This window comes from Oncorhynchus clarkii, chromosome 1 (genome assembly GCF_045791955.1).
Source record: "Oncorhynchus clarkii lewisi isolate Uvic-CL-2024 chromosome 1, UVic_Ocla_1.0, whole genome shotgun sequence".
Lineage (NCBI taxonomy): Eukaryota > Metazoa > Chordata > Actinopteri > Salmoniformes > Salmonidae > Oncorhynchus > Oncorhynchus clarkii.
The window spans coordinates 23,941,382-23,967,808 of NC_092147.1; the positions used below are offsets into that span (position 1 = coordinate 23,941,382).

Below are 26,427 nucleotides of genomic sequence, written 5' to 3' on the forward strand. Positions count from 1 at the left end.
CGAGTAGGGTGACCGTTCAAATTGATCTCTCCCAGCCGGAGCTCGTTTTTCCCCCAGAGTTCCCAGTTGTTTTGAACTCACTAAAGTCGGAAGTCAGAGATTTCCGAGTCCCCAGGTGTTTTGAACGTGGCATGATAGACGAGTTTCCCCACTATTAATTACGAGTTGGATGCGCATCGTGTATTTTCCCAGTCGTTTGTGGTAAATACCACCTCCCACTTGATTGTGAACGCAGCATTCGAGCTGCGCATATTTCTCCGAGTACCCCTGACTGCAGTGTGCAAATCGAGGCCCGGCTCCATACGGGCGGAGTCAAAAGCTTGACCCCACCCACCTTTTTTTGTCCATCTGAAGTTTGGCAGTCACACTGAATACAAACACACACGTTTGCACAAGGCACACGTTCAATACAAACGTAATTCATTTTTAAAGATATTTAGAAATATTATTTAAAGTGGTACCAGCAGATGTGTTGTAACACTTTTTGCTTCATGCTATATTTGAGACAAGCTACTGATATTGTCGCAGTGAACAGACTTGTTATGTATGTCATATACTGTTAAAATTGCATTGATAAGTGTTATAACTTTGTAATTATATTATTTCATTGAATACACACACACACACACTACCTATCCTGATGCTATTTACTTTCCCGATGAGAATGGAGGCAGACTTGACATACCATATAGACAAGCTGAATGTGCTTTGTACTTTAAGTTATACCAGCTCCAGTAAAGAGATCAGAGACTCGGGTGACTTCTACGTCATCTTTATGAAACCACATAACACAATTAAAACAGCAGACAAAAACAAGGTTTGACCTCTTCTCAAAAATGGCTTCACTCCTGCTCCTCAAGAGGCAAAGACAGTAATTTTCTTGTTGTCAACTGCCTCCACATAGAACATCTCATAATCTCTCTGTAACATGAATGGTTCCTTGAGGAGAATATTTTCCTCTTCATCCTGGCCACCATATAACCGTAGTTCTTTAAGGGTTGTAATGCGGTCTTCCCCGTCCATCCCAATTACACTATGGAAAGAAACAATGCCTTTATATGTTGAGTTCGCACCACCTTGCTGCCTCTAGGGTGCCCCTTAGAAGAACATCTGCTTCCTTGAAGAAAAAGGAAGAATAAATATTAAGAGTAGTGCCTCATTGGGTGATCAAGACAAATTACACCCCACTTTCACAATACCACCATGCAAACAAAAACCACTATTACTAAAGGGGTGTTCAGTGATATCTATAACTACTCAACAAGTCATCACAACTATTATATCTTACCATGCATCAAGCCTTCAGCATTACATACAGTAGACTACATACCCAGTTCACAGCTCCCAGTTGTCCGTGCATTTTGTTTTCAGTATCATCTAGAAAGAAAACAGATTGTGGTCATTAAGTAATGTAAGGGAACCTCTAGGGATGCGTGTACAAGAATGCATCTTACTTTAGCTAATAGCCAATACAGTACCTGATCCTGTAGAGCTGGATGCTGATGTGACATGCTGGGGGGGGGGGGGGGGGCATCTTCTACATCAACCTGACATATATTGGAGGGAGGGTTTAAGACATTAAACATTGGTTTAAGACTATACCACTCATCATCTACCTGTAATGTGTTTTCTTTTCGACCACCTTTTTCAATCTTTCAACCTCTTTTCTTCAAACCTTAGTGAGTGAATGACATACATTCAATATGAAAATATATTCAGGTCAGTCTGGCTAGTGAAACAAGTGATTTTAAGGATGCAAATTAAAAGTTTTTATAATGTTCAAGACTTACGGCATGGGAAAGTTCTGCAGAACAAGGCACCACAGTCGCATAATTTGCTGCATGTTTTCCTTTGAAAAAGAAAATCACATAGTCGGATGGGGATCCCAAAAAACATATCCACTAGTGATGAGAATTTCATAATTTATACATACCTCAGTGAAATCTCACTGTGCTTCCATTGCAATGTACAGAACATACTGTAAGTTAAGAAAGAGTAGGTTGTTAAGTTTGATAGTTATAACAACAATAATGATAATAGTAAATAATAATACCACCACCCCCCAGGAATATATTTCAGGATGTAGAAGACATCCCCCCCCCAAGAAGTCACAGTATGTCACATCAGCATCCAGCTCTGCAGGAGTTTGATGTATGAATTGTATGTCGTGTAAAAACTGTAGGAAATAGGTCAAAAAAAGTGTCAAGAATAATAAAGAAGAAGAAGTATGAGAAATAACAAGTGTGCTTTGCATGCTACAAGCACAGAAATAATAATATATTTTCATATGTTATAACAGAAAATAGGACTAATATAATATACTGAATAGCCAGCATCTTACCATCAAAACAAACACCCCACAGTTGTTTGAGAAACCTTGCTTTGGTAGATCCTGTGGTGTGAACGAAGTACAATTTTCAATACAGGAATGACAATCAAATGGTACAGTTCAGTGGAATCATTTAAAGGAATATCTAACCTGATCATCCACACCAAAAGTTCTCCAAGGTCCCAAGGGACAAGATCTGAGCAATGTTTCTGTGAACACAGTGCATGTGGAAGTAAAGAAAAAGTACAATTCAACAGCTTTTTATGCTCCAGCATGCATAACATTTTTGAACACAGCTGGAACTGAATTAGCCCAAGTATTTTTCACATCATTATGGATGTTGTTGGACCAGAAAATGTATTTTCGACTGCAAGCCCCATTTCTCACATCAATGCACTCACATGCCAAAAATATTTCATTGGACACTGTTTCAAAGCAATGTGAATGCTTTCTTTGTTAAATGTGTTTAACTTAATTGTATTTATTTAAACAAGTTACAATGACTTTTCTTGACTTGCCATGTATGTTGGGACCAGGTGATTTCATTATTGTACATATACTTGCTGTGTACCTAAGGGAATGGCATCAACGACACACATTTAGAGCCATCCAAACACAATAAGGCATACATTAAAGAAACACATAAAATCAACGATCAAATCGATTACATAACTGTACATGTAAAACTTGACCAAATAAGATTCCCTCATTGTGAGCAATTAGCTAGCTCACGTGCAAATGGGTGCTAATTAACTCTATGCTAACATCGGTGTGGTTGTTGGTCATATACAAATATATCACTGCACTGGTATAACATGAATATTACAAAGTGCATAATGACAGTCTCACTTACTTCCATGGTTGATATTTTTATCCATGTAGGTTAGGTTCGATTAAGATTCGCTGACGTTTATGCCTTCAACGTTTACCCCAAAAGGGGTGATCTTGAAAGAGACGGGAAGGGTTCGGGTTAAACGCGTTTCACTCCGCCCACATTGAGCACGGCCCGGAACTGCACACTGCAGTTAGAGGCTTCTCTATTCATCCTGCTCATGCGCGTGGAACAGAGAAATACCCCCCGACCAAAAAATATATATCAGAAATTCATAAAACATATGCAAGAAATAACCGACACAAAATCAAATAAAATGTATTGGTGGTGTACAAAGCTTTGTAGATATTTTCGTGGTGCAGTGAAATCCTTATGTGTCTGTCTATCTCCAACAATGCAGGAATATCAATCAACAAGAAATAGAACCAAAACAATAAATATAACAAGAACAATAAATAAAGACATGTCAGAATGAGCCAAACCTGATCGTTTTGAAGAAAAATAATTATGATGGTTTTCGTATATACCATCGTTGCGCAGCAGCTTGCAACAATACTGAAAAACAATATGCCCGTAGACAAACAATAACATAAAAGTACAGAAGTCCAGAGAGGCCATATGAATAAAAACAGATATTCCCTCATTATGTCAAGATCAAGACTTATTTACAGTGGGGCAAAAAAAGTATTTAGTCAGCCACCAATTGTGCAAGTTCTCCCACTTAAAAAGATGAGAGAGGCCTGTAATTTTCATCATAGGTACACTTCAACTCTGACAGACAAAATGAGAAGAAAAAAATCCAGAAAATCACATTGTAGGATTTTTAATTGAATTTATTTGCAAATTATGGTGGAAAATAAGTATTTGGTCGATAACAAAAGTTTCTCAATACTTTGTTATATACCCTTTGTTGGCAATGACAGAGGTCAAACGTTTTCTGATAGTCTTCACAAGGTTTTCACACACTATTGCTGGTATTTTGGCCCATTCCTCCATGCAGATCTCCTCTAGAGCGGTGATGTTTGGGGCTGTTGCTGGCAACACAGACTTTCAATTCCCTCCAAAGATTTTCTATGTGGGTGAGATCTGGAGACTGGCTAGGCCACTCCAGGACCTTGAAATGCTTCTTACGAAGCCACTCCTTCGTTGCCCGGGTGGTGTGTTTGGGATCATTGTCATGCTGAAAGACCCAACCACGGATCAGTCGTCCTGGTCCCTTTGCAGAAAAACAGCCCCAAAGCATGATGTTTCCACCCCCATGCTTCACAGTAGGTATGGTGTTCTTTGGATGCAACTCAGCATTCTTTGTCCTCCAAACACGACAAGTTGAGTTTTTACCAAAAAGTTATATTTTGGTTTCATCTGACCATATGACATTCTCCCAATCTTCTTCTGGATCATCCAAATGTTCTCTAGCAAACTTCAGACGGGCCTGGACATGTACTGGCTTAAGCAGGGGGACACGTCTGGCACTGCAGGATTTGAGTCCCTGGCGGCGTAGTGTGTTACTGATGGTAGGCTTTGTTACTTTGGTCCCAGCTCTCTGCAGGTCATTCACTAGGTCCCCCCGTGTGGTTCTGGGATTTTTGCTCACAGTTCTTGTGATCATTTTGACCCCACGGGGTGAGATCTTGTGTGGAGCCCCAGATCGAGGGAGATTATCAGTGGTCTTGTATGTCTTCCATTTCCTAATAATTGCTCCCACAGTTGATTTCTTCAAACCAAGCTGCTTACCTATTGCAGATTCAGTCTTCCCAGCCTGGTGCAGGTCTACAATTTTGTTTCTGGTGTCCTTTGACAGCTCTTTGGTCTTGGCCATAGTGGAGTTTGGAGTGTGACTGTTTGAGGTTGTGGACAGGTGTCTTTTATACTGATAACAAGTTCAAACAGGTGCCATTAATACAGGTAACAAGTGGAGGACAGAGGAGCCTCTTAAAGAAGAAGTTACAGGTCTGTGAGAGCCAGAAATCTTGCTTGTTTGTAGGTGACCAAATACTTATTTTCCACCCTAATTTGCAAATAAATTCATTAAAAATCCTACAATGTGATTTTCTGGATTTTTTTTCAAATTTTGTCTGTCATAGTTGAAGTGTACCTATGATGAAAATTACAGGCCTCTCTCATCTTTTTAAGTTGGAGAACTTGCACAATTAGTGGCTGACTAAATACCTTTTTGCCCCACTGTATATTAGAAGTGCCCATCCAAGAAGGCTCAAGGTCATTGGCCATAGAGAAAATGATGTCATATCACGTTATATCATAGCTACTGTAGTACTGCCAAGAGGAAGGATCTTATGTGCGACATGCCTTTCAATTGAACACCTTGAAATGCATTTGTTGTAAGAAATGTGCTATATATGCTGAACAAAAATATAAACTCAACATGTAAAGTGTTGGTCCAATGTTTCATGAGCTGAAATAAAAGATCCCAGAAATGTTTCATAGACACAGAAAGCTTATTTTTGACAGGTATGGCATATCAAGAATGTGATTAAACATCATGATCATTACATATGTACACCTTGTGCTGGGGACAATAAAAGGTCACTTTAAAATGTACAGCTTTGCCACACATCACAATGCCACAGATGTCTCAAGTTTTGAGTGAGTTTGCAATTGGCATGCTGACTGCATCCACCAGAACTGTTACCATAGAATTTAATGTTCATTTCTCTACCATAAGCCGCCTCCAGTGTCATTTTAGAGAATTTGGCAGTACATCAAACCGGCCTCACAACTGCAGAGGTGGGTGCTGAGGAGTATTTCTGTTACGGTGCGTGAATGAGGACCCAAAAGCGAATTAACTTAAACAGAGCTTCTTTAATTACCAAACATAGGTAGGCTCAGACGGACCGGCAGATTCCGACAGGACAAGACAAGGTTACAGCAAACATGACGACAGTCTGGTTCAGGCATGAAACACAACAAACAAGAATCCGACAAGGACAGGAACAAAAACAGAGAGAGATATAGGGACCTAATCAGAGGGAAAAAGGGAACAGGTGGGAAACGGGGTGACGAGGTGGTTAGGAGGAGACAAGGCACAGCTGGTGGAAATTGGGGGAGAAAAGGTAACCTAACAACGACCAGCAGAGGGAGACAGGGTGAAGGGAAAGGACAGAGACAAGACACAACATGACAGTACATGACAGTACCCCCCCACTCACCGAGCGCCTCCTGGCGCACTCGAGGAGGAAACCTGGCGGCAACGGAGGAAATCCTCGATCAGCGCACGGTCCAGCACGTCCCGAGAGGGAACCCAACTCCTCTCCTCAGGACCGTACCCCTCCCAATCTACGAGGTACTGGTGACCACGGCCCCGAGGACGCATGTCCAAAATTCTACGGACCCTGTAGATGGGTGCGCCCTCGACAAGGATGGGGGGGGGGGGGGGGAAGACGAGCGGGGGCGCGAAGGACGGGCTTGATGCAGGAGACATGGAAGACCGGGTGGACGCGACGAAGGTATCGCGGAAGAAGAAGTCGAACTGCGACAGGATTAATGACCCGAGAAATACGGAACGGACCAATGAACCGCGGGGTCAACTTGCGAGAAGCCGTCTTAAGGGGAAGGTTCTGAGTGGAGAGCCAAACTCTCTGACCGCGACAATATCTAGGACTCTTAGTTCTACGCTTATTAGCAGCCCTCACAGTCTGCGTCCTATAACGGCAAAGTGCAGACCTGACCCTCTTCCAGGTGCGCTCGCAACGTTGGACAAAAGCCTGAGCGGAGGGGACGCTGGACTCGGCGAACTGAGATGAGAACAGCGGAGGCTGGTACCCGAGGCTACTCTGAAAAGGAGATAGCCCGGTCGCAGACGAAGGAAGCGAGTTGTGGGCGTATTCTGCCCAGGGGAGCTGTTCTGACCAAGACGCAGGGTTGCGAAAAGAAAGACTGCGTAAGATGCGACCAATAGTCTGATTGGCCCGTTCTGCTTGACCGTTAGACTGGGGGTGAAAGCCGGAAGAGAGACTGACGGAAGCCCCAATCAAACGGCAAAACTCCCTCCAAAATTGAGACGTGAATTGCGGACCTCTGTCCGAAACGACGTCTGACGGAAGGCCATGAATTCTGAAAACATTCTCGATGATGATTTGTGCCGTCTCTTTAGCAGAAGGAAGCTTAGCAAGGGGAATGAAATGAGCCGCCTTAGAGAACCTATCGACAACCGTAAGAATAACAGTCTTCCCCGCTGACGAAGGCAGTCCGGTGACAAAATCTAAGGCGATGTGAGACCACGGTCGAGAGGGAATAGGAAGCGGCCTGAGACGGCCGGCAGGAGGAGAGTTACCGGACTTAGTCTGCGCGCAGACCGAACAAGCAGCCACGAAACGACGCGTGTCATGCTCCCGGGTGGGCCACCAAAAACGCTGGCGAATGGAAGCAAGCGTACCCCGAACGCCAGGGTGGCCGGCTAACTTGGCAGAGTGAGCCCACTGAAGAACGGCCAGACGAGTAGGAACGGGAACGAAAAGAAGGTTCCTAGGACAAGCGCGCGGCGACGGAGTGTGAGTGAGCGCTTGTTTTACCTGCCTCTCAATTCCCCAGACAGTCAACCCGACAACACGCCCCTCAGGGAGAATCCCCTCGGGGTCAGTGGAGGCTACTGAAGAACTGAAGAGACGAGACAAAGCATCAGGCTTGGTGTTCTTAGAGCCCGGACGATAAGAAATCACGAACTCGAAACGAGCGAAAAACAGCGCCCAACGCGCCTGACGCGCATTAAGTCGTTTGGCAGAACGGATGTACTCAAGGTTCCTATGGTCAGTCCAAACGACAAAAGGAACGGTCGCCCCCTCCAACCACTGTCGCCATTCGCCTAGGGCTAACCGGATGGCGAGCAGTTCGCGGTTACCCACATCATAGTTACGTTCCGACGGCGACAGGCGATGAGAAAAATACGCGCATGGGTGGACCTTGTCGTCAGAGAGGGAGCGCTGAGAAAGAATGGCTCCCACGCCCACCTCTGACGCGTCAACCTCGACAACGAACTGTCTAGAGACGTCAGGTGTAACAAGGATAGGAGCGGATGTAAAACGATTCTTGAGGAGATCAAAAGCTCCCTGGGCGGAAACGGACCACTCAAAGCACGTCTTGACAGAAGTAAGGGCTGTGAGAGGAGCTGCCACCTGACCGAAATTACGGATGAAACGACGATAGAAGTTCGCGAAGCCGAGAAAGCGCTGCAGCTCGACGCGTGACTTAGGGACGGGCCAATCAATGACAGCTTGGACTTTAGCGGGATCCATCTTAATGCCTTCAGCGGAAATAACAGAACCGAGAAATGTGACGGAGGAGGCATGAAAAGTGCACTTCTCAGCCTTCACAAAAAGACAATTCTCTAAAAGGCGCTGGAGGACACGTCGAACGTGCTGAACATGAATCTGGAGTGACGGTGAAAAAATCAGGATATCGTCAAGGTAAACGAAAACAAAGATGTTCAGCATGTCTCTCAGGACATCATTGACTAATGCCTGAAAGACAGCTGGAGCGTTAACGAGGCCGAAAGGAAGAACCCGGTATTCAAAGTGCCCTAACGGAGTGTTAAACGCCGTCTTCCACTCGTCCCCCTCCCTGATGCGCACGAGATGGTAAGCGTTACGAAGGTCCAACTTAGTGAAAAACCTGGCTCCCTGCAGGATCTCGAAGGCTGAAGACATAAGAGGAAGCGGATAACGATTCTTCACTGTTATGTCATTCAGCCCTCGATAATCTATGCAGGGACGCAGAGACCCGTCCTTCTTCTTGACAAAAAAAAACCCCGCTCCGGCGGGAGAGGAGGAGGGGACTATGGTACCGGCGTCAAGAGCTACAGACAAATAATCTTCGAGAGCCTTACGTTCGGGAGCCGACAGAGAGTATAGTCTACCCCGGGGGGGGGTGGTTCCCGGAAGGAGATCAATACTACAATCATACGACCGGTGTGGAGGAAGAGAGGTGGCCCTGGACCGACTGAACACCGTGCGCAGATCGTGATATTCCTCCGGCACCCCTGTCAAATCACCAGGCTCCTCCTGTGAAGAAGAGACAGAGGAAACAGGAGGGATAGCAGACATTAAACATTTCACATGACAAGAGACGTTCCAGGAGAGGATAGAATTACTAGACCAATTAATGGAAGGATTATGACAAACTAGCCAGGGATGGCCCAAAACAACAGGTGTAAAAGGTGAACGAAAAATTAAAAAAGAAATGGTTTCACTATGATTACCAGAAACAGTGAGGGTTAAAGGTAGCGTCTCACGCTGAATCCTGGGGAGAGGACTACCATCCAGGGCGAACAAGGCCGTGGGCTCCTTTAACTGTCTGAGAGGAATGTCATGTTCCCGAGCCCAGGTCTCGTCCATAAAACAGCCCTCCGCCCCAGAGTCTATTAAGGCACTGCAGGAAGCTGACGAACCGGTCCAGCGTAGATGGACCGACAAGGTAGTGCAGGATCTTGAAGGAGAGACAGGAGTAGTAGCGCTCACCAGTAGCCCTCCGCTTACTGACGAGCTCTGGCCTTTTACTGGACATGAAGTGACAAAATGACCAGCGGAACCGCAATAGAGACAGAGGCGGTTGGTGATTCTCCGTTCCCTCTCCTTAGTCGAGATGCGGATACCTCCCAGCTGCATGGGCTCAGCACCCGAGCCGGCAGAGGAAGATGGTAGTGATGCGGAGAGGGGGGCGACGGAGAGCGCGAGCTCCTTTCCACGAGCTCGGTGACGAAGATCAACCCGTCGCTCAATGCGAATAGCGAGTTCAATCAAGGAATCCACGCTGGAAGGAACCTCCCGGGAGAGAATCTCATCCTTTACCTCTGCGCGGAGACCCTCCAGAAGACGAGCGAGCAAGGCCGGCTCGTTCCAGCCACTGGAGACAGCAAGAGTGCGAAACTCAATAGAGTAGTCTGTTATGGATCGATTGCCTTGACATAGGGAAGACAGGGCCCTGGAAGCCTCCTCCCCAAAAACAGATCGATCAAAAACCCGTATCATCTCCTCCTTAAAGTCCTGATACTGGTTAGTACACTCAGCCCTTGCCTCCCAGATTGCCGTGCCCCACTCACGAGCCCGTCCAATAAGGAGAGATATGACGTAGGCGACACGAGCAGTGTTCCTGGAGTAAGTGTTGGGCTGGAGAGAAAACACAATATCACACTGGGTGAGGAACGAGCGGCATTCAGTGGGCTCCCCAGAGTAACACGGCGGGTTATTGATTCTGGGCTCCGGAGATTCGAAAGCCCTGGAAGTGGCCGGTGGATCGAGGCGGAGATGGTGAACCTGTTCTGTGAGGTAGGAGACTTGGGTGGCCAGGGTCTCAACGGCATGTCGAGCAGCAGACACTTCCTGCTCGTGTCTGCCTAGCATCGCTCCCTGGATCCCGACGGCTGAGTGGAGAGGATCCGAAGTCGCTGGGTCCATTCTTGGTCGGATTCTTCTGTTACGGTGCGTGAATGAGGACCCAAAAGCGAATTAACTTAAACAGAGCTTCTTTAATTACCAAACATAGGTAGGCTCAGACGGACCGGCAGATTCCGACAGGACAAGACAAGGTTACAGCAAACATGACGACAGTCTGGTTCAGGCATGAAACACAACAAACAAGAATCCGACAAGGACAGGAACAAAAACAGAGAGAGATATAGGGACCTAATCAGAGGGAAAAAGGGAACAGGTGGGAAACGGGGTGACGAGGTGGTTAGGAGGAGACAAGGCACAGCTGGTGGAAATTGGGGGAGAAAAGGTAACCTAACAACGACCAGCAGAGGGAGACAGGGTGAAGGGAAAGGACAGAGACAAGACACAACATGACAGTACATGACAATTTCTGTCTGTAATAAAGCCCTTTATTGATAAAACCTATCTTGTTCGAGAGAGAATTACACTGATCTCAAAACATCACGCCAATGTAAGCCTACACCAAACACACAGTTAATTTGAAATGTTTGTAAAATTCACAATGTGAAAAATGAATGGCGAAAAACCATTGGAACCATTTCCGTGTTGTTATGGGTACTGTGGCGGACTATATGGCAGACAAGTGGCTTCAAAGCCTCTCATCAGCTATCCAGGGTTTAAATACATAATTGGTCAATGACATTCAATTCAGCATTGGAAAAAAGCACGTTTACATTTGTTCTACCTGAGCAAGTCTGACCACAAGTCAAAGACCACTATGATGACACACCAAATGTGTTTGATGGATCCTTATTTGTCTTATTCTAATGTAATCCAAAAGTAACGGAAAGTAATCAGATTACGTTACTGAGTTTAGGTAATCCAAAAGTTACATTACTGATGAAAATGTTGTAGAGGTAACTAGTAACTGTTACATTTAGAAAGTTACCTACCCAACACTGTTGCTTTAATCAGTCTATAGACAATGTATGACAGCAATCAATGCTATGGTTTTGTTTCCCTGGCACTGTTTCCACATGCTAACATTTTAACATGCCAAATCATGGGAACGATTTTAACATTGTTCGTGCGTCATGTCCAAATAATCCCTAAGTACAATATCTGAAATTGATTGTGAAGCTCAACAAAGTCACTTATAGATGATTTGAACATAATGCGCAAAAAATGCTAATATTTGAATTGGATTTGTGCCACAAATGCTCAAACGTTATTTTGTGGAAACAGTTCCAGGTAAACTAAACCAAAGCATCGATTGCTGTCATACCTTGTCCATAGACTGCTTACAGGTTAAGGAAATCAATATCTCATTTTGAAATTGCATCTTAAATTAGGAATTTAAAAAGAGAGAAGGTATAGCCTATACTTTACTTATTTAATTCTCAGACCTGCTGTTAATATACACAGCTTTTATTTAATTTATTACTATATATAAAAATATACTTCAGGTATTGTTTTATAATGGAACATATCCCTCTGCTATGCTTGATTTTTTTTAAATACAGCGTTTTAACTGTTTTATCAACAGATGAGTGAGAAAGCAGTCAACCACGGTCATAAAAGGACAACTTGGCAGGACGTCAAAGTAAACTGTATTATTTGTGCATGATGCTTTATATTATGTATTTTCCTGTTTATAAAACGGAGGAGGATTATAACAACTTTACAAGTGCACACAGCTGGCCGGTGCTTACATTACAAGTTTGGAGGTTTCAGCATCTAAACTACTGAGTTTTCCTGAGTTTGTCTTTTTTCCTCGCCTCACAGATGATGATTCCTGAAATAGGCCAACCAGTTTGATCTACTGCTCTGCTAACTAGCTAGCTAAAGTGTAGTTAGTGGCTAGCAAAGACAGAGAAAGGGGAGGTAACTTTTTTCAATTAATTTCAATACAGCACATGGATTCATCATGGATTGGGCACAGAAGTTCTCTCATCGCACTGGTGAATGGTAGCTGAAAGTGTCGGCTAGAAATTATGTGCAGGAGCTTCCTGCAGGAATATGTAGTCTTGCCGAGGTCTTCTCTGTGACTAATTTCATTTTTTTTTTGTAAATTGAGGGGAATATATTGATAAAACTCACTTTGTCGGAGAGATAATTACACACACGCCAAGGTAAGCCTACACCAAACACATACTTAATTTGAAGTGTTTGTAAAATTCACTGTGTGAAAAATGAATGGTGGAAATGCGATTGGAACCATTTCCGTGTTTGACCACTAGGTTTTATGGGTATTATGACACGTCCACTGTGGGGGACTATAACCACCTAATCAAGGAGCCCTGTGGCTGCAATGATCTCAATGCACTCGTGGGGCATTTAAGTCTTGAACGATGCCTGACAGGCAGTCCTTTCTCCCAGGCTGCGCTATCTACCAGGCTGCTTGCCACTCCCAAGACCACAGCCAATCACATGCACGGAATAACGCAGCAAAAGTTAGCTAGGTAGTCTTCTGTTATTTATGCTAGTTATTAGCTTGCATAACTGATATGTATATAATTATAAGGGACACAATGTTTTGTGGATAATATTTCAATTTACAGTGGGTGAGCTCCATTCCTGACAGGCTGATCAGATTCAATAGCAGCATCAGAGACTGACAAATCAGGATGCTGCTTTGTAGGCTCTTTCACATGTAAGGCTCCTTGCAGACAGCCTACAAGGCAGCATGCTGACTTATCAGCCTCTGAGGCTGTTATTGAATCTGATCAGCCTGCCAGGAATAGAGTGCACCCACATTTAATCGTAATCATAATGCACTTTCTGCTAATCTGCCTGCAAGCAGCTTTACCTATGAAACAGACTACAAGCCAAAATCCTGATTTATCAGCTTTGAGGCTGACATTTTATTTGATCAAGTCAAATCAAACTTTATTTGTCACATGCGCCAAATACATCAAGTGTAGACCTTACCATGAAATGCTTACTTACAAGCCCTTAATAACCAACAGTGCTGTTCAAAAAGAGTTAAGAAAATATTTAACAAATAAACAAAATAAATAAATAAAAACAAAATAACAATAACGAGGCTATATACAGGGGGTACCGGTACCGAGTCAGTGTGCGGGGGTACAGGTTAGTTGAGGTAATTTGTACATGTAGGTAAGGGTGAAGTGACTATGCATTGGTAATGAACAGCGAGTAGCAGCAGTGTACAAAACAAATATAGGGGGGGTCAATGTAAATAGTCTGGTGGCCATTTGATTAATTGTTCAGCAGTCTTATGGCTTGGGCGTAGAAGCTGTTAAAAGGAGCCTTTTGGTCCTAGACTTGGCGCTCCGGTACCTCCTGCCGTGCGATTGAAGAGAAAACAGTGGATGACTTGGGTGACTGGAGTCTGACAATTTAATGGGCTTTCCTCTGACACCGCCTATTATATACAGTTGAAGTCGGAAGTTTACATACACCTTAGCCAAATACATTTAAACTCAGTTTTTCACAGTTCCTGACATTTAATCCTAGTAAACATTCCCTGTCTTAGGTCAGTTAGGATCACCACTTTATTTTAAGAATGTGAAATGTCAGAATAATGGTAGAGAGAATGATTTATTTCAGATTTTATTTATCTTATCACATTCCCAGTGGGTCAGAAGTTTACATACCAAATGCTAATTTAGTGTAGCATTGCCTTTAAATTCTTCAACTTGGGTCAAACATTTCAGGTAGCCTTCCACAAGCTTCCCATAATAACTTGGGTGAATCTTGGCCCATTCCTCTTGGCAGAGTTGGTGTAACTGAGTCAGGTTTGTAGGTCTCTTTGCCACGCATTTTCAGGTCTGTCCACAAATTGTATATGGGATTGAGGTCAGGGATTTGTGATGGCCACTCCAATACCTTGACTTTGTTGTCCTTAAGCTATTTTGCTACAACTTTGGAAGTATGCTTGGGGTCATTGTCCATTTGGAAGAACCATTTGCAACCAAGCTTTAACTTCCTGACTGATGTCTTGAGATGTTGCTTCAATATATCCACATAATTTTCTTTCCTCATGCCACCTATTTTGTGAAGTTTACCAGTCCCTCCTGCGCAAAGCACCCCCACAACATGATGCAGCCAACCCCGTGCTTCACGGTTGGGATGGTGTTCTTCGGATTGCAAGCCTCCCCCTTTTTCCTCCAAACATAACGATGGTAATTATGGCCAAACAGTTCTAATTTTGTTTCATCAGACCAGAGGACATTTCTCAAAAAAGTCAGATCTTTGTCCCCATGTGCAGTTGCAAACCGTAGTCTGGCTTTTTTAAATAGCGGTTTTGGAGCAGTGTCTTCTTCCTTGCTGAGCGGGCTTTCAGGTTATGTCGATATAGGACTCGTTTAACTATGGATATAGATACTTTTGTACCTGTTTCCTTCAGCATCTTCAGAAGGTCCTTTGCTGTTGTTCTGGGATTGATTTGCACTTTTCACACCAAAGTACTTTCATCTCTAGGAGACAGAACGAGTCTCCTTCCTGAGCGGTACGACGGCTGAGGGGTCCCATGGTGTTTATACTTGCGTACTATTGTTTGTACAGATGAACGTGGTACCTTCAGGCATTTGAAAATTGATCACAAGGATGAACCAGACTTGTGGAGGTCTACAATTTTTTTTTCTGAGGTCTTGGCTGATTTCTCTTGATTTTGCCATGATGTCAAGCAAAGGGGCACTGATTTTGAAGGTAGGCCTTGAAATACATCCACAGGTACACCTCCAATTGATTGACTAAAATTATGTAAATTAGCCTATCAGAAGCTTCTAAAGCCATGACATCATTTTCTGGAATTTTCCAAGCTGTTTAAAGGCACAGTCAACTTAGTGTATGTAAACTTCTGACCCACTGGAATTGTGATACAGTGAATTATAAGTGAAATAATATATCTGTAAACAATTGTTAGAAAAATGATTTGTGTCATGCACTAAGTAGATGTCCTAACCGACTTGCCAAAACTATAGTTTGCTAACAAGACATTTGTGGAGTGTTGGAAAAACTAGTTTTAATGATTCCAACCTAAGTATATGTAAACTTTCAACTTCAACTGTAGGTCCTGGATGGCAGGAAGTACCCAGTGCCGTACGCACAACCCTCTGTTGTGCCTTGCGGTCAGATGCCAAGCAGTTGCCATACCAGGCAGTGATGCAACCGGTCAGGATGCCCTCGATGGTGCAGCTGTAGAACTTTTTAAAGTTCTGGGGACCCATGCCAAATCTTTTCAGTCTCCCGAGGGGGAAAAGGTTTTGTCGTGCCCTCTTCACGACTGTCTTGGTGTGTTTGGACCATGATAGTTTGTTGGTGATGTGGACACCAAGGAACTTGAAACTCTCGACCTGCTCCACTACAGCCCTTTCGATGTTAATGGGGGCCTTTTCAGCCTGCCTTTTCCTGTAGTCCACGATCAGCTTCTTTGTCTTTGTCACTGCCAGTTCTCTGACCTCCTCCCTATATGCCGCCTCATTGTTGTCGGTGATCAGGCCTACCACTGTTGTGTTGTCAGCAAACTTAATGATGGTGTTGGAGTCGTGTCTGGCCATGCAGTCACTGGTGAACAGGGAGTACAGGCGGGGAATAAGTACACACCCCTGAGGGGCCACAGTGTTGAGGACCAGTGTGTCTAATGTGTTGTTGCCTACCCTTACCACCTGGGGGCAGCCCATAAGGAAGTCCAGGATCCAGTTGCAGAGGGAGGTGTTTAGTCCCAGGGTCTTTAGCTTAGTAACAAGCTTTTTGGGCACTATGGTGTTGAACGCTGAGCTGTAGTCAATGAACAGCATTCTCACATAGTATGTTCCATTTGTCCAGGTGGGAAAGGGCAGTGTGGAGTGCAATAGAGATTGCATCATCTGAGGATCTGTTGGGGCGGTATGCGAATTTGAGTGGGTCTAGGGTATCCGGGATGATGCTGTTGATGTGAGCCAAGACCAGTCTTTCAAAGCACTTCATGGCTATGGACGTAAGTGCTACAGGGCGTTAATCATTTAGGTAGGTTACCTTCGCTTCCTTATGCACAGGGACTATGGCTGTCTACTTGAAACATGTAGGTATTACAGACTCGGTCAAGGAGAGGTTGAAAATATCAGTGAAGGCACTTGCCAGTTGGTCCGCGCATGCTTGAGTACACGTCCTGGTAATCCGACTGGCCCCGCGGCTTTGTGAATGTTGACCTGTTTAAAGGTCTTGCTCACATCGGCTACCGAGAGCGTTATCACACAGCCATCCAGAACAGCTGGTGCTCTCGTGCATGCTTCAGTGTTGCTTGCATCGAAGCGAGCATAAAAGGCGTTTAGCTCATCTGGTAGACTCGCAGGACTGGGCAGCTCGCGTCTGGGTTTCCCTTTGTAGTCCGTAATAGTTTTCAAGCCCTACCACATCCGACGAACGTCAGAGCCGGTGTAGTAGGATTCAATCTTAATCCTTTATTAATGTTTTGCTTGTTTGATGGTTCATCTGAGGGCATAGTGGGATTTCTTATAAGCGTCCAGATTACTGTCCCGCTCCTTGAAAGCGGCAGCTGTAGCCTTTAGCTCGATGCGGATGTTGCCTGTAATCCATGGCTTCTGGTTGGGATATGTACATATGGTCACTGTGGGGACGATGCCGTCGATGCACGTATTGATGAAGCCGATGACTGAGGCTTCATCAATGCAATTGGATGAATCCCGGAACATATTCCAGTGTGTGTTAGCAAAACAGTCCTGTAGCGTAGCAACCGCGTCATCTAACCACTTCCGTATTGAGCTGGTACTGGTACTTCCTGCTTTAGTTTTTGCTTGTATGCAGGAATCAGGAGGATAGAATTATGGACATATTTGCCAAATGGAGGGCGGGGGAGAGCTTTGTATGCATCTCTGTATGTGGAGTAAAGGTGATCTAGAGTCCCCGGTCACTAGAGGCGCCGCTTCTGCATGAGCATTTTCTTGTTTGCTTATGGCCTTATAGAGTTGGTTGAGTGCTGTCTTTGTGTCAGCATCGGTCTGTGATGGTAAATCGACGGCTACGAATAATATAGATGAGTACTTGCTTGGTAGATATTGTGGTCTACAGCCTCTCATAAGGTACTCTACCTCAGGTGAGCAATACCTCGAGACTTCTTGAATATTAGACATTGAAAATAGACACACAACCTTAGGCCTCCCGAGTGGCGCAGTGGTCTACGGCACTGTATCGCACGAGAGATATTGGTTTGAGTCCAGGCTCTGTCGCAGCCGGCTGCGACCAGGAGACCCATGGGGCGGTACACAATTAGCCCAGCGCCGTCCGGGTTAGGGGAGGGTTTGGCCGGCAGGGATGTTCTTGTCCCATCGCGCACTAGCAACTCCTGTGGCAGGCTGGGTGCAATGCCCACTGACACGGTCACCAGGTGTATGGTGTTTCCTCTGACACATTGGTGCGGCTGGCTTCCGGGTTAAGCGGGCAATGTGTCAAAAAGCAGTGCGGCTTGGCTGGGTTGTGTTTCGGAGGACGCACAGCTCTTGGCCTTCACCTCTCCAGAGTCTGTTTGGGAGTTGCAGCAATGGGACAAGACTGTAACTACCAATTGGATACCACGAAATTGGGGAGAAAAAAAACAATATAATATAAATATGTATATATATATATATATAAAAAAAAGACACACCCCACCCCTTGTCTTACCAGACACAGCTTCTCTGTTCTGCCGGTCTATGGAAAATCCCGCCAGCTCTATATTATCTGTGTCGTCTTTAGCCATGACTCGGTGAAACATAAGATATTACAGTTTTAATGTCCCGTTGGTAGGATAATCTTAATCGTAGGTCATCAATTGTATTTTCCAATGATTGTATGTTAGCCAGTAGAACAGATGGCAGTGGGAGTTTACTCACTCGCCTACGGATTCTCAGAAGGCAGCCCGACCTGCGACCTTCCTCCCTCTTTTTTTCACGCAAATGATCGGGATTTGGGCCTGTTCCCGGGAAAGCAGTATATCCTTCTCTTCAGACTTGCTAAAGGAAAAAGCTTCTTCCAATTTGAGGTAAGTAATCACTGTTCTGATGTCCAGAAGTTATTTTCAATCATAAGAGACGGTAGCAGCAACATTATGTACAAAAACTAGTTACAAACTAACAAAATAGCCATCAACTTTGGCGCCATCAGATGCACGATAACCACCTCATCAAAGAGCCCTGTGGCTGTGTTGATAACAATGTGCTTGTAGGGCAAATATTATCCATAAAACATGAAGTGTCCCTTACAATTATACACATATCAGTTACGCAAGCTAAAAAAAAGCATTGATAATAAACAAGCTAGTTAGCTATCTAGGTAACACAACTACCTACCTAACTAGCTAACTAGCTCACTCACAAGACTAGCCAAGTTAGCTGCATTGCTTGCATGCGATTGGCTGTGGTCTTGGGGGTGGCACACAGCCTGAGAGACAGAGATGCCTGTCAGGCATCGTTCAGGGCTTAAATGCCCCACCAGGTCTTACTTAGCTCTTTCACAAGCTCTTAGCTCAAGGTAAGGACATTTAGCTTGCAAACATTCTAACTTATAAACTGATAATGAGCTCCAAACACAAATTAAAGCATGATGTTAGCATGAAATGTGCCATCCCTTAGTGTAGCAATAATAAAATCACTCCTATTTATAGGGTGTTTCGATTGTGTGCAAGTTGGATTGAACAGAATCTCTGAGTGTTTGTCAGGTACAGGGGAAGTGCACTAAGACCAATCCTTAGAAGTCTTGAGTAAAATCAAATACGTTTTAAGATTTTTCTTTGAATACAATTTATGTTTTTAATCTCGACATTACAACTTCTGTTATGTCTTGACCGTGAGAAAATGATATCGTGATCACGAGAAAACAACTTTTGTTATGTTGTGATCTTTTTTATTCATGTCTGTTCTGGACTTACGTATTAAAGTGTGTGTGAATAAGTAAACTATTTAAAAATTATATAACTCAGTCAGGCAAAAAAAAGCACACGATTCTCTTTCTCACCATTAGGTGTTGCCAAATGTCTTTCTTTTGTTCCTGGGGGTTTGACATACTGTATGATACTATCTTTAACCAAATCTGGAACCCTTCTTGTCAGGGTTGCTCTGACCTCTTTTGGAGGATTTCAGTGATAAAATATTTATATAGTGTCTAACACTGTCCCTGTCGATGCAATATTTATATAATTCAAAGGGTAACCTCTGTAGCCCATTTCTCTATCAAATGTAAATGTTTTGGTACTCAATTGATTGTTTAAAATATAAATACTTCTTATTGGTTACACTATAATTGTCTAAGAGTCATCTCCCCACTAACCAAACCAACAGAGTAGTGTAGGACAAGTTTTTGATGTCCACAAAACAACCTAGAAAAAATAGCCTACTGTAGGTAGACTATATGCTCATTGACCGGATTATTTCCATTTTTGCATTTACCACAGCTATTATATTTAAATGTTAAATATTTGTCACTTATAGTGGGCTTTATGTCTATATATTTTGTCTGGGGCGCAACTTTGGTTTTAAAGGTGGAGGGGACATAATATTCAAAATAAATGTTTATCCAGTCGGATAAACACTCCAAACACCGCTCCTCATGGTCCTGAAGCACACCGTCTCCTCATTTTGTATCACATTCCAATGATAAAACTGGGGGGGGACAAAAATGCAATTTCAGAATGTGGGGGGGACATATTCCCACCGTTCCTACTGAAAGTTGTGCCTCCGTATTTTGTTATTGGTCAATTAACGGAATGGGCTGCAATAGCACCCTCTAATATCAGATGAGTGTATGGGATAAACACTTGAGAGAGACTACATAGCCTCAAGGTTAGAGCGTTAGACCAGTAACTGAAAGGTCACTGGTTCAGATCCCAGAGCTGACAAGGTGAAAACCTGTCACGGTTAAGGCACTTAACCCAAATTTCTCCAGAGACACTGGACAATGGTGACCCTGGTCGTGATCCCACTCCCTGTGGGTGTCTCAGGGGGAGTTGGGATACACAAAAAAAGACATTGTACAAGTGTGTAACAGGACAAATATAAGCACCCCCCCCTGTTATTATTATTACCTAGGCTATAGGCTGCTTTTGGACACGATGGCCTCACAGGAGGTTGGTGGGACCTTAATTGGGGAGGACGGGCTCGTGGTAATGGCTGGAGCGGAATCAGTGGAAAGGTATCACATAAATCAATCATATGCTTTCCATGTGTTTAATGCCATTTCATTCGCTCAATTCCAACTATTATTATCAGCCGTCCTCCCCTCAGCAGCCTCCACTGGTTGGCCGATTTCTTAATGAATCATCATCTGTGAGGCGAGGAAAAAAGACAAACTCAGGAAAACTCAGTAGTTTAGATGCTGAAACCTCCAAACTTGTAATGTAAGCACCGGCCAGCTGTGTGCACTTGTAAAGTTGTTATAATCCTCCTCTGTTTTATAAACAGGAAAATACATAATATAAAGCATCATGCACAAATAATACAGTTTACTTTGACGTCCTGCCAAGTTGTCCTTTTATGGCAGTGGTTGACTGCTTTCTCACTCATCTGTTGATAAAACAGTTAAAACGCTGTATTTAAAAAAAATCAAGCATAGCAGAGGGATATGTTCCATTATAAAACAATACCTGAAGTATATTTTTATGTATAGTAATAAATTAAATAAAAACAGCAGGTCTGGTAATTAAATAAGTAAAGTATAGGCTATACCTTCTCTCTTTTTAAATTCCTAATTTAAGATGCAAGGGGGATCTGCACAACATGAGTTAAAGGGATAGTTCACCCAAATTACAAAATGAAATATTGGTTTCCTTAACCTGTAAGCAGTCTATGGACAAGGTATGACAGCAATCTATGCTTTGGTTTAGTTTACCTGGCACTGTTTCCACGTACTAACATTTGAGCATTTGTGTTCAAATCATCTATAAGTGACTTTGTTGAGCTTCACAATCAATTTGAGATATTGTACGTAGGGATTAATTGGACATGACGCACAAACAATGTTAAAATCGGTCTCATGATTTGGCATGTTAAAATGTTAGCATGTGGAAACAGTGCCAGGGAAACAAAACCATAGCATTGATTGCTGTCATACCTTGTCTATAGACTGATTAAACCAACAGTGTTGGGTAGGTAACTTTCTAAATGTAACAGTTACTAGTTACCTCTACAACATTTTAATCAGTAATGTAACTTTTGGATTACCCAAACTCAGTAACGTAATCTGATTACTTTCAGTTACTTTTGGATTACATTAGAATAAGACAAATAAGGATCCATCAAACACATTTGGTGTGTCATCATAGTGGTCTTTGACTTGTGGTCAGACTTGCTCAGATAGAACAAACTTACACTCATGCTTTTTTCCAATGCTGAATTGAATGTCATTGACCAATGATGTATTTAAACATTGGATAGCTGATGAGAGGCTTTGAAGCCACTTGTCTGCCATATAGTCCGCCACAGTACCCATAACAACACAGAAATGGTTCCAATGGTTTTTCCGCCCTCCATTTTTCACATCGTGAATTTTACAAACATTTCAAATTAACTGTGTGTTTGGTGTAGGCTTACATTGGCGTGATGTTTTGATAACCGTGTAATTCTCTCTCGGACAAGGTAAGTTTGATCAATATATTCGCCTCAATTTACTCTAAAAAATTCAAAATGCTAATTAGCAACAGAAAATACCTCAGCAAGACTACAAATTCCTGCAGGAAGCTCCTGCACTTCAGCTGACATTCACCACCAGATCAGAGACCTGTACCCAATCCATGATGAATCCATGTGCTGTATTGAAATTAATTTAATAAAGTGTTAAACTTCTTGCGTCCTCTTTCTCTGTCTTAGCTAAACACTAACTACACTTTAGCTAGCTAGTTAGCAGAGCAGTAGACAAACAAAATGGCCTAGATGATTTTTGTAAACCATGTCTACTTCAGACCTTAAGACAATTTTCAAGGATGAGCATAAGAGCTTTAAAAAGGGAGAAGTCTACTCATGTGGAGAAGTGCAGCTAAAGTGAGGGGCAACTTAACGGTTTGGTCAGGGCCAGAATGAGGGATAAAGTTTATCCTGTGTAGGTGAGTGTAGCTATTAAGTTAAGTTTGAGCATCTTAGCAACACAATGTGTTGAATACGGCTGTCAACATTCTACAAGGAAAGAGCCACTTAATAAATTATATAATCATTAACCAGATTATCATGGATACCAGAGTGTTGTCATTAATGAGAATGAATCAAAAAATCTATTGACATTCAGAATTGATTTTGTTTAGACATACAGCCTGTATTGTAGTTTCATGACCAGAGACAAATCTTCAAAGGCAAAGTATTTATTTATTCGGAGTGGTACATGCATTCACACAATCTTGCTTTATAGAATCCTTCCCACTATATGCTTGATAAGTCATGTGTTAAAATCCCAAGTTTGTCACAAATCCCGCCGAAGATGGTGCCTCTTTCTGTTCGGGCGGCGCTCGGCGGTCATCGTCGCCGGCCTACTAGCTGCCACCGATCCCCTTTTCTGTTTCATTTAGTTGTGTCTGATTTGTTGCACCTGTTTCGTGTTTAGGTTTGGTTGTGGGCTATTTAAACCCAGTAGGCCCGCCGGCTTTTGTGCGGGCTTGTTTTTCTGTTTGTGGTGTTTGATTATTCCTGTTGTTTCTTTTTTCCGATCAGTTTCGTCCTGTTTGTTTGGACTGGGACTTTACGCGCCCTTGTGTGTGTGGCGTGACCGTCTCTCTGGTTTTGTTGGAATATTAAAGATCCACATCTTTTGAACTACCCTGCTCTCTGCGCCTGACTCCTGCACTCACTACTTATTGAAGCCGTGACAAAGTTACCAATTATAAATTTATGGAAAAACTGCACTTGTTCTCTTGAAAATGACAGTTTATTAAATATTCTACATCTGTAATGTAATCAATCAAATCAAACTTTATTTATATAGCACATTTCTTACAACTAATGTGTTCAAAGTCACACATTGAAAGGCATGTGGCACATCCTTCCTCTTGCCAGGTCTCTATAGGTGACCAGGGGATTCTCTCTACTACATGAGAATTCCTCCGTGGAGCTCATACAGGTAGCCATGCAGCTATTTTGGCGGTTCACAATATCGGCCATATGGATGTGGAATGCGAGTGGAGGAACCCAGCCGTGCCCAACCAGGTGCCGTCAATGGAGGACCTGTACCCGGCCAAAGACTACAACCCTCTGTCCTGAGAGCCCACAGAGGAGGATCTTCAGTGACTAAGGAACCGTCTTTGGGGCAGGTTCAGTGGAATGGCATGTCTCCTTGAACCTGAGCCAGAACAACTGCTACCCTCCTTGTTATCCCTTTCTGTACTAGACATTGTTCAAGGGCACCTGGGGCATGCAGGCATCCTGGCTGTCATGGCACTCTCGGTGGAGCAGTAGGAGGCTATACGGCAGGCAACAGTTGGACAGCGCACCAACTGGCACACAATGAGGAGGAGGTCGATGGCCAGCAAGTATGAATCTGTGGTTAGGGCCAAGAGCGTTACTCCATCGCTGCTAAAAAGTATCAGTCTTTGGATTGTCTGTAATGTGGGGCTCAGATAACAAAAAGGAGGGCATCAAGGCATTCAAAATGGCTTTAGGGATGCATGTGTGGAATCGGGGCTTTGGGTCACAGGGTCTGGGATCCTGGGTGCCCCACCAGATGGTCTGGTGAACTCCACAGCAGTGATGGAGGTCAAGTGTACCTATGGTGCAAGGGACCTTACCATTGAAGAGGTAGTGAAGTCAAAGGATTTTATCCGTGAAGACCATCCTTACTGGCACCAGGTCCAAGGTCAGCTCCACATCCCTGGAATGGACACCTGCTTCTTCGTTGTGTGGAACCCCAAAGCTTCCATCACACTCCCCATCGAGCATGACAGCCTCTAGCAGACTCATATTGCTCCTCCTGTCAGTACCTGTTTTCGGGAAGTGAATGGTCCAAAAATATTCCACTTAGTTCAAACACACACACAAGGCTCCCAGAATAGGTTATAATATATACAAGCTTTGCTCAAAACTTTATCATGGGCACAGTGGGAATGTACATCTTGCTGAAGGCAAGTAGCAAGTTTCAGTTTCATTCAGTAGTACAACACGATTCACATTGCATGTTATCATGGGCACATTGGGAATTTATATCTGTGATGTTTAAATTACAGTACCAGTCAAAAGTTTGGATACACCTACTCCTTCAAGGGTTTTCTTTATTTTTACAATGTTCTACATTGTAGAATAATAGTGAAGACATCACAACTGTGATTCCATAACACATATGGAATCATGTAGAAACCAAAAATGTGTTAAAAATAATATTTTAGATTTTAGATTCTTCAAATTAGCCACTCTTTACCTTGATGACAGCTTTGCACACTTTTGGCATTCTCTCCACCAGCTTCATGAGGAATGCTTTTCCAACAGCCTTGAAGGATTTCCCAAATATTCTGAGTACTTGTTGGCTGCTTTTCCTTCACTCTGCGGTCCAACTCATCCCAAACCATCTCAAATTTTGTAATGTCCATTGCTCGTGTTTCTTGACCCAAGCAAGTCTCTTATTATTATTGGTGTCCTTTAGTAGTGGTTTCTTTGCAATAATTCAATCATGAAGGCCTGATTCTGACAGTCTCCTCTGAACAGTTGATGTTGAGGTGTGTCTCTTACATGAACTCCATGAAGCATTTATTTGGGCTGGAATCTGAGGTGCAGTTAACTCTAATGAATTTATCCTCTGCAGCAGAGGTAACTCTGGCTCTTCCTTTCGTTCTAGCCATAATATAGACTTGGTCTATCTTCTGTATACCACCCCTACCTTGTCACAACACAACTGATTGGCTCAAATGCATTAACCTCTCTAGGGTAGGGGGCAGCATTCTGAGTTTTGGATGATAAGCATGCCCAAATTACACATCCTGCTACTCGGGCCCAGAAGATATGATATGCATATAACTGGTAGATTTGGATAGAAAACACTCTAAAGTTTCCAAAACTGTTAAAATAGTGTCTGTGAGTATAACAGACCTGATTTAGCAGGCGAAAACCTGAGAAAAATCCATTCAGGAAGTAGTTTTTTTTGTTGGTTTTGTAGTTTCTATTCAATGCCATTACAGTATCCGTTGACTTAGGACTCCATTTGCAGTTCCTATGCTTTCCACTAGATGTCAACAGTCTTTAGAAATCGTTTCAGGCTTCCATTCTTATAAATGAGGGAGTAAGACCAATCTGAACGAGTGGACCCTAACGTGTCGAAGAGCTTTTTCAGGCGCATGTGCATTTCTTGTTTACCTTTTATATTGACGACGTCATTGTCCGGTTGAAATATTATAGATCATTTAGGCTAAAAAACAACCTGAGGATTGAATATAAACATCGTTTGACGTTTCTATGAACTTTACTGATAAAATTAGGATTTTTTGTCTGATTGTTTTGACTGAGTTTGATCCTGTTTGACTACTGAAGAAAACACGTTAACAAAACTGAGGTTTTTGGATATAAAGAGACTTCATCGAACAAAAGGAACATTTATTGAGTAAATTAATGTCTTCTGATTGCCACCATATGAAGATCATCAAAGGTAAGGGATTAATTGTATCTCTATTTCTGAGTTTTGTAACGCTTCTGCGTGGCTGGTTACTGTTTGTAATCATTTGAAAACTGGGCTATGTTCTGGGCTAGGTACAGTGGGGCAAAAAAAAAAAAAAAAAAAAAAAAAAAAAAAAGTATTTAGTCAGCCACCAATTGTGCAAGTTCTCCCACTTAAAAAGATGAGAGAGGCCTGTAATTTTCACAAATACTTATTTTCCACCATAATTTGCAAATAAATTCATTAAAAATCCTACAATATGATTTTCTGGATTTTTTTTCCCTAATTTTGTCTGTCATAGTTGAAGTGTACCTATGATAACAATTACA

At 43.1% G+C, this 26,427-nt stretch overlaps 1 protein-coding gene and 1 long non-coding RNA gene across 2 annotated transcripts in view; both read right to left on the reverse strand.

The window, feature by feature from the left end:
• Positions 1-381: 381 nt before the first annotated feature.
• LOC139391510 (uncharacterized) lies at positions 382-3,288 on the reverse strand. Its single transcript, XR_011629579.1, has 8 exons — positions 3,183-3,288; positions 2,848-2,900; positions 2,480-2,538; positions 2,342-2,392; positions 1,934-1,978; positions 1,791-1,849; positions 1,617-1,675; positions 382-1,117 (listed from the first exon to the last, which is right to left on the reverse strand). It is a non-coding gene; the product is annotated as an uncharacterized lncRNA (long non-coding RNA).
• A 20,087-nt stretch (positions 3,289-23,375) lies between these two features.
• Positions 23,376-26,427, reverse strand: part of LOC139391593 (KIAA0513 ortholog) — a 39,931-nt gene continuing 36,879 nt past the window's right edge. The window contains exon 14 of the mRNA XM_071139249.1: positions 23,376-24,437. The gene's annotated coding sequence lies outside the window, so the exon portion shown is untranslated. The remainder of the gene's footprint in view (positions 24,438-26,427) is intronic.